The sequence below is a fragment of the Orycteropus afer genome, unplaced genomic scaffold (genome assembly GCF_000298275.1).
Source record: "Orycteropus afer afer isolate SDZICR_OR568_19922 unplaced genomic scaffold, OryAfe1.0 scaffold00072, whole genome shotgun sequence".
NCBI lineage: Eukaryota > Metazoa > Chordata > Mammalia > Tubulidentata > Orycteropodidae > Orycteropus > Orycteropus afer.
The window spans coordinates 1,686,929-1,695,014 of NW_006921659.1; the positions used below are offsets into that span (position 1 = coordinate 1,686,929).

General features: G+C 41.7%; 1 protein-coding gene across 1 annotated transcript in view; it reads left to right on the forward strand.

Annotated features, from left to right (window-relative positions):
- The window catches only part of CDK19 (cyclin dependent kinase 19), a 219,052-nt gene that overhangs the window by 18,974 nt on the left and 191,992 nt on the right, over positions 1-8,086 (forward strand). The gene's annotated exons all lie outside the window — the stretch shown is intronic.

Here is an 8,086-nt window from a genome sequence, read left to right on the forward strand (position 1 = left end):
ACCAGAAGGCTGGTGGTTCAAACCCACCAGCCACTCCTCGGAAGGAAGATGAGGCAATCTACTTCCGTAGTGTTACTGCCTCGGAAACCCAAGGAGGGGTCGCTCTGAGTTGGGTCCGACTCAACAACGTATAACAACAACAACAACAACAACATGGTAAGGAAATCTGGGTTAAGAGAAGGACTTTTTTTTTCTTCCCCAAACTGCTGTGCAAGTTTAATAGACAGTTTTAAAGTTGGAAAGCACATCATTTACCCAATAAATGAGTGCCCTAACTAATCTGGATTCTTCTTCTTCTTCTTCTTTTTTTTTTTAAATAATGTTTCAGATAAAAATTTACACAGCAAATCAGGTTCCCCTTTAACAACTTCTATGCATATTGTTCTATGCCAATGCTTACAGTCTTTACAATCTGTCAACATTCTCATTTTTTCCATTCTGTTTGTTTTGTTTCCATCTTTCTATCTCCCCTCCTTATTATCTGTTTTTACTTTTGGCTAACTGTTGACTATTTCATCTCATAGTTAACTGTTTAAGGGAGCACATTACTCATAGGTGATTCTGTTTATTTTTTAAGTCAATCAATTATTAGTCTTCAAGGGAACCTTCAGAAATAGCTTCAGCTCCAAGATCAAACTGTATCTTAGGGTGATAGTTTTGGGTGTTCCTCTAGATGCTAGTTTTTATTGGTCTAGTAGGTCTGCCCTTTTTTGGGAATTTGAGTTTTGTTTTACATTTTTCTTCCATTCTATCCAGAACCTTCTGTTGTATCACTGCTCAGGTCAGAAAAGTCGGTAGTGGTGGAGGTACTGGTAGCAAGGCACCATCTTGTTCTGGTCTCAGGTTTGAAGAGCTTATAGTTCCTATGGGCTGTTACTCCCAAGGACAGATTTCTTATTTGAGCCTTTGATTTCCTCATACTCTGTTACTGTAGACAAGTAGAGACCAATAGTATCTTGAATGGTTGTTGGTAAGCTTTTACGATCCCAGACGCTACTCATCAAATTCAGATATACAACGTTATCTTTGTGAACTGCGCTGTGCTGGGGTAATTAAGTTGTCTCTTGAGACTGTGGCCCCAAGCCTTTTGACCTGGTAAATCAGTCCTGTGAGTTGTTTGGATATGTCTAGTAAACCTCCATAACTGTGCCCCCTAGGTGATTTGTTCTGTATGTGGATTTATATGCAGTACACACAAACGTGTGTATACATATGTCTACAGATACATCTCTACATGCATTTGCATTTACTTGGATATGTCTTCCTATACACATATACGCATCCATATCTACCTGTGTAACAACATATGCATTTTTTTGTTTGTTTTTTACTGTTGGAATATTGTATATGTTACAGCATTTATCAAAATTATCCCTTTTCATGTGTAATTCTTAGTGTCTTTAGTTACCTTGGTGGAAAGGTAATTCTCACAGTATGCGTTTTTGTATCGTTTAGCAAAAGTATATTTATTTTACTGTGTGCATATTACCAATTAAAAAAAAAAGTAAAGTATATATAGCTTTTATTATTGGCAAACGCAAAGGCAACCACTGCCGTGGAGTTGGATACAACTCATAGTGACCCCTCTTTGGGTTTCTGAGGTAGTATCACTATGGAAGTAGATTGCCCAAGCTTCCTTCCGAGGAGTGGCTCGTGGGTTTGAACCGCCAGCCTTCTGGTTAGCAGTCAGATGCCTCAGGCACTACATTACCAGAGCTCCCGAACATAACTTAGTTACATTAAATTTACATTAAATTTTACATGTGACCTTTGCTCAGAAGAGGAGGGTGAGCATCATTGTACAACTAATTTTATCATTATTCTTGTGTATGTATAAAAATCTACTTTCTGGCCTTGTTTCTGCAGAGAATAGTTCTTATACATTTTTAAGGACTATATTCCATTATATAAATACACCATTATTTGTTTAACCACTTTGTTCTGGTTACCTACTGCCTCTCTGAGAAGAAATACACCACAAATGGGATGGCCTTAACAAACAGGAGTTTATTCTTACAATTTGGAGGCTTTAAGTCCAAGTTCAAAGTGCCAAGCTCTAGGGGCTGGGTGAAAGCCCCTCAACCTTGGGATCCAGCTCTGCCTCCAGCTCCCGGCCCACTGGAGCGAGAGGCATTTCTTTACTCAGACGGCTGCTAGCTGCTGAGGCTGACAAATCCAAGGTTGACAAGTAAAAAAGGCACAGTCCCAATGTTACCAAACCACATGGCAGGCCATTAACTTAAGTCCATTGTAAGTCCCAAGGTCGGCAGAGCATAGCAGGCTGCAGAGCAATGACACGGCTACATGCAGGACCCAAGCATGCCATAGACTAGAGACCATTCCCAAGGCCTCTCCTTATGTGCAAGAAACAGACCACATCCCAAGGCAGCTCCTCAGCTGCTTGTGGGTAGATCCCACCATGGAGTTGATTGCCAGTCTCATCATGGGGAATAATTACCACCAGCTGCCCAGCCACTCAACCAGGCCCAGCCAAGTTGACACACAAACATAACTACCACACGCTTACTCTCTCTTTTTACAAAGTTTATTTATTTTGTTGTTGAGAATGTACATAGTAAAACATTTAAGTTCAGTAGTTTCTAATGTACCATTTAGTGATGTTGATTATGTTTTTTGAGTTGTGTAACCATTTTCAACCTCCTTTTCTGAGTTGTCCCTCCCTGTTCTGGTTCCCTAGTGCTGCTCTGACAAGAATATACCACAAATGGGATGCTTGAACCAACAGGAATTTTTCTCTTACATTTCGGGAGGCTAGAAGTCCAAGTTCAAAGTGCCAGGCTCTATGGGCTGTGTGAAAGCCCCTCGACCTTGGCCTTCAGCTCTGCCTCTTGTTCCTGGCTCCTGAAGCTAGAGACATCTCTTTACTCAGGCAGCTACTGGCTGCTCAGGCTAACAAGTCCAAGGTCGACAAATAAAATGGCACAGTCCCAATGTTACCAAACCACACGACAGGACATTAATTCAAGTCCATTAAAAGTCCCAAGGTCGGCAGAGCATGGCAGGCTGCTGAACAACGACATGGCTATATGCAGGGTGCAAGTGTGCCGTAAGCTAGAGACCATTCCCAAAGCTGTTTCTTATATACGGGAAGCAGACCACATACCCAAAGCAGCTACTCAGCCGCTCCAATAGATTCCACCATGGAAATAGTTACCAGTCTTACCATGGGGAGTAACTACATCTAGTTGCCCAGCCACTCAACCAGGCCCAGCCAAGTTTGACACACAGACTTAACCATCACACTCCCCGATTAACATAAATTTACTGCCCTCTAAGGTTCCTGTCGGGAGCTCTGGTAGCATAGTGGCTAAGGCACTTGATTGCTAACTAGAAGGCTGGTGGTTCAAACCCACCAGCCACTCCTCGGAAGGAAGGTTGGGCGATCTTACTTCCGTAGTGATACTGCCTCGGAAACCCAAGGAGGGGTCGCTATGAGTCAAGGCTGACTTGACGGCACATAACAACAACAACAACAACAAGGTTCCTGTCATAGGAGCTCTGGCAGCATAGTGCCTGAGGCACTTGACTGCTAACCAGAAGGCTGGCGATTCAAACCCACCAGTCACTGCTCAGAAAGAAGATGAAGCAATCTGCTTCCATAGAGATACTGCCTCAGAAACCCAAGGAGGGGTTGCTATGAGTTGGATCTGACTCAGTAGCAGTGAGTTTGGTTTGGTTTTTGGTTTAAGGTTCCTACCTAAGGAGCTCTGATGGTACAGTGGCTAAAGCATTTTGGCTGCTAACCAAAAGGTTGGTGGTTTGAACCTACCAGCTGGTCTGCAGGAGAAAGGTGAAGCAGTCTGCTTTCATAGAGATTTACATCCTTGGAACCCCTATAGGATATTTCTCCTCAGTCCTATAGGATCATGATGAGTTGGAATTGACTTGATGGCATTGGGTTTAGTTTTGGAAGATTCCTGCCTAATCTTTTAAATTGCTGTTGTCTTTCTGATCCTATATAGATAGTTCTTAAAAGAACCTAATGCTCAAGGCAGATATTTTTTTTATTCATTAAGCTGAACTGTTGTGTAGGTTTAAGAAGACTTCAGGGTATGTTTTGGTTTAAGGGTTGAGGATTATCTCAGGGATTCATACAACCTTCATGGCTCCAGGAAGTCTGGATTCTATGTGCAAATAAGGCATGGGGGCTACATTGTCTGACATCCTCTAACTTTATGATAGGGAGACAGAATCCCTATCAAGGCTGATTCTTATGAGGTCAAGTCAGACATGCCACCATCCTCCGACATTTTTACCAATTCTGACACTAGCCGTCCCTCTCACAGCACTCTGCTTCTTTGCTGGGTTTGGTGATATCTTGCAGTGGCCACACAGAATTCACAGACAGTACTCATGATTATGGGGTTTATTAGGGAAACAGCAGGTTATGATTCAGGATCAGAAATACATCAGGATAGTTCTTCAATCAGGACAGCTTCTTTTCAGCTGTGCTAAAGCATGCTTCTCTCTGGCCTCCGCCTTTGTCCTGGTCAGGCCAGTGTTAAAAAACCTTTTTCTAGCTTTGCTGAGTAGCTGCCCAGAGGCACCCACTCTGCTAGCAAAGCACCTGCCTGAAGGCACTAAGCTTTCTGGCTGGTGGACTGGGAGCCCGCTGCTCCATCTTGTGCCACTCCCTTTGTTCCGCTGCTTCTGCTTCCCATCTCTGGGCCATCTCAGCAAAGTGTTAGCTTTCTCTCCGTCTCCTGGGTTGAGGAGGTCCAGTGCAAGGATCTGGAGTCCGAGGATGCACCACAGTCCTGTCTGCTCTTTCTTGATGGTAGTGAGATCTCTCTCTTTGCCTCTGGGATGGTTCATTTTAAGCCTGATGAGATGGCAAAACTGACCAATTCCCGGGTTATGGTTCCATATACCTTATTTCCATGGTCCCACCCCTACAAGGGTGCCATATACCACCATACATCCTTTGGTGGACCAGAAACACCTCACATTTACATAGTTCTGTCCAGTCATCTGGTGGGAGTCACAAAGACTGGCTAGAAAAAGCCTTACTAAGTAATTCTCTGCACCACACCATGAGAATTGAAATTCTGTTCTGTATTTTCCCAGTTTTGGTCAGAATTCTTCTAGTTATTCTTTTGGTTTAAGTGTAGGTTGTATGCAACTTTTTATTATAAATAGCACTGTGATCAACAAATGATTTGCTGAAACTTTTTCTGAGATGGGGAATTTTCTAAGGTAGCAACACATGCACAGTGATAGAGAATAATATACAAATCCAGATGCATTTTCTTAACGGTTTTTTATTCTAAAATGGAAATAATGATAGGAAAGTTGAAAGTGAATCAGTAGACCATTTCATATTACTATATTAATATACATAAAGGTTTTAAGGATTTGTAGACACTCTGGTGGTGTAGTGGATAAGGTATGTGGCTGCTAACCAGAAGGTAAGTGGTTTAAACCAGCCGTTCCATGGAAGGAAGGTGGGGTGATCTACTTCCGTAAAGATTTACAGCCTTGGAAACCCATTGGGGGTTGTTATGAGCTGGAATCGACTCGATGGCAGTGAGTTTGGTTTTTGGTCTGGTGGTGTAGTGGTTAAATTGGTGGCCAGCCACAAAGTCAGCAGTTAAAACCTACCAGCTGCTGCGCTAGAGAAAGATGAGGCAGTATGCTTCCATAAAGAGTTACAGCCTTGGAAACCCTATTAGGAAGTTCGGCTCTGTCCTAGGGTTGCTATGAGTTGGAATCAACTTTTGATGACTGAGCTAAGGATCTGTATAAAGTGTTTTGACCTTCATTGAATCTTACCTGATTCAGATTGCTTGCCTTAAAAGAAGGAGCTACTGACATTCAGAGATATTACATTCCTTCCTTAAGATCACATAATGTGTTTCAGTGCATGAATAATTAAACGTAGTTTTTCTAACTACTACCCCAACACTCTTATCTGTAACAGTATGTCTAATATAAAGGTAATGGAACTGTCTATGGAGAATCTATGATGATCTTTAATTAAGAGAGACCAGTGAAGGCAAATTAATTATCATCCATTGTCAGGATATACTTCTCTAGAAATTTTCTAGGATATTGATTGACAAATTACTGTATTTTCCATCAGTCAAATATTTATTTAGGTTTGTTTTGGCAGAGGATTAAACATTTTTTAAAAAAACATTATTTTTTATTTATTCATGGAGTTGTGTAGTGTAATTTTAAAATATTTTCATCACCCTAAAAGGAAACTCTGTACCTGTTAGCAGTAACTCCCCATTCCATTCTTCCCTTGCACCCTGGGCCACTAATCTACTTTCTATATCTCTGCATTTGCCTATGTCTTTTTCTCTGACTCTGTCTTACCAAGCTTGATGTCTTCCAGGGACTGGTCTCTCCAGATAACATGTCCAAAGTATGGAAAACAAAGTCTCACCATCTTTGCTTCTAAGGAGCATTCTGGCAGTACTTCTTCCAAGACAGATTAGTTTGTTCTTTTGGCAGTCCATGGTTTGTTCTTTTGGCAGTCCATGGTCTTCTTCACCAAATGCTCCAGTTCTTCTTTGGTCTTATTCATTGTCCAGCTTTTGCATGCATATGCAATGATTGAAAATACCATGGCTTGGGTCAGGTACACCTTAGTCTTAAAAGTGACATCTTTGCTTTTTAACACTTATTTATTTATATTTTAAAATAGTTATTTGGGTGAAAGTTTATAGAGCAAATTCGTTTTCCATTCAATAGTTCATATACATTTTGTTGCATGACATTGATTGCAATCCCCATAATGTAATAGCTTTCTTCCCACTTCCTCCCTATGATTGCCTTTTCCCTGTGTCCTTCTTTCCTATGCATTCCTGCCTTCTGAGCTTTCTCCCTGTGCAAGTACTGTCCTTCTGATCTCCCATGGTTGATTGTTCTAAGGAGTCTACCTATCCAGTGTCAATGTTCATCTTGTACACTTGTTTGTTGTTTAGCTGGAAGCCACAGTAGTGAGTTCCATTCCAGGCCTGAAGGGTTACTAGGGCCTATAGTCTCAAGGGTTTCACCAGTCTCTATCAGACCATTAAGCCTAATTCATTTATTTTTAAAATAATTTTGAGATTTGTTCCATATCTCCTCCCACTCTATCCAGGATCTCCTATACTGATCCCTTTCTGAGTGGTTGATAGTGATAGCCAGGCGTCATCCATCTTCTGGTCTCAGGGTCTTACAGGTTGAGTTTTGCATGGTCCAATGGTCCCTTGGACTGCTTGTTCCCTTGTCTTTGGTTTTCTTCATTATTCTTGTTCTGGATAAGGAGATACCAATCGTTACATCTTAGATGGCTGCCTGCCAGCTTTTAAGACCCAACCTGCTACTCACCAAAGCAGGATGTAGAACAATGTACCCTGTGTACAACAGAACGAAACACTGCCCAGTCCTGTGCCAGCCTCACAATCCTTGCTGTGCTTGAGCCCATCCTTGCAGCCACTGTGTCAGTCCATCTTGTTGAGGATTTTTCCCTTTTTCTGTGACTCTCCACTTTACCAAGCATGATAGCCTTCTGTAGGGGCTGGTCCCTTTTGACAGTATGACCAAAGTAGATAAGACGAAGTCTGGCCATTCTTGCTTCTAAGGAGCATTCCAGCCGTACTTCTTCCAGGATAGATTTGTTAGTTCTTCTGGCAGTCCATGGTATTTTCATTATTCTTCACCTACACCACAATTCAAAGGTATCAGTTCTTCTTTGGTCTTCCTTATTCCTTGCCCAGCTTTAAGATGCATATGAGGCAATTGAGAATACTGTGGCTTTCCCATCGACATTCTTTAGGGATATGGAAAAACCAATCACTAACTTTATATGGAAAGGAAAGAAACCTTGGATAAGCAAAGCACTATTGAAGAAGAAAAACAAAGTAGGAGATCTCACATTGCCGGATGTCAAAACCTACTATACAGCCACAGTAGTCAAAACTGCCTGGTATTGCTTTCATGACAGAGACATAGACCAATGGAATAGAATTGAGAACCCAGAAATAGATCCATCGACCTATAGTCAGCTGATCTTTGACAAAGGCCCAAAATCCATTAAATGGGGAAGAGAATGTTTGTTTAATAAATGGTGCTG